Genomic DNA, 1,255 nt, shown 5'->3' with positions numbered 1-1,255 from the left:
TATACTAGGAGCCTTCTATTAAATTTTCAAGCTTTTTTATCCAACAAATAAAAATTTATTGATATTTTTAGAAAAAAAACTAAAAAAAAATGGAAAATAAAAATGTCCGTAAAGAGCTCAAAATACATCAAAATATTTTGAAAATAATATGGTGAATAGAAGATGCTAAGATAAACATTCAGTCAAAATTTCATGTATCTACGGTAATTTTTTTTAAAGTTACACCAAAAACCAAATACAATTTTGTGAAAAATCGATTTTGCGTAAAAATTCCCGTTTTTCCTTAATTTTTCTTTTGTTTTTCCCGGCGCTTTTGAAAACCACTGGGAAATTTAAATTTTGACCTCCCCAATGCACCAACGATATTCACTTTCTGATCGAACAAGATACTGAAGTTGAAAATCGTAGCATTATTTCGACTACTTATCGTGTACACAGACACACAAAAAATAAAAAAATAAATAAAAAAAATCTGCCACAACACTTGTTCAAGACCTACAGACCTTCCCCACAGTTCCACTGGTACTTGGTTAATGACCTCAGTTGTCGAAGTAACTAAAAAAAGGTGGGTAAGTGGATGTCGCTCTGCTGAACAAACGGTTAGAAGTGGGTCACAGTATAATGGATAGTATTAAATTTGAATTCAATGATATAATATCACTGTATAAGAAAAACGATTCTGAGCGGAGACGGTTTGTCAGTCTAGGTATTAGACATACCTATTGTAGGTATACTTATCTATAGTATTAAAAAAAATTGACCTATAATAGGTATCAATAATAAATTCCAAATTAATCATATCACAATATCCATTAGGTAACGCGTTATACATCAACAACAAACCGTGGTACTATCATAGATATATAATAGTATACTTTAGAAGTTTCAAGTACCCACAAGTAATATTATACAATCACAACAAAATAACTAAAATAGTTATTCCAGGTTTTTTAATATGTAATTTCGTCCAAATTTGAACTTAAAATGACTATAAAAATAAACTGTGCTTATGTATTTCTTAGAATTTTTGGTAACAGAATTAAATATTTACGTGAAATCTTGTTTTAAATTTTCAATCCTTAGATATAAAAGTTGAATATTTTATAAATTTTTAACTACAAAATAATTATTCAATTTTAAATTTGATAAATTTTGTCAAAATTTCAACTTCAAATGCTTATAAAAAAAATGTGTGCCTATGTATTTTTAATATTTTACAATTGCTATTGTAACAATATATCAGGGGCCTTGCATT

This window comes from Acyrthosiphon pisum, chromosome X, assembly GCF_005508785.2.
Source record: "Acyrthosiphon pisum isolate AL4f chromosome X, pea_aphid_22Mar2018_4r6ur, whole genome shotgun sequence".
Classification (NCBI taxonomy): Eukaryota; Metazoa; Arthropoda; class Insecta; order Hemiptera; family Aphididae; genus Acyrthosiphon; species Acyrthosiphon pisum.
Note: the sequence above shows the minus strand (reverse complement) of the source record.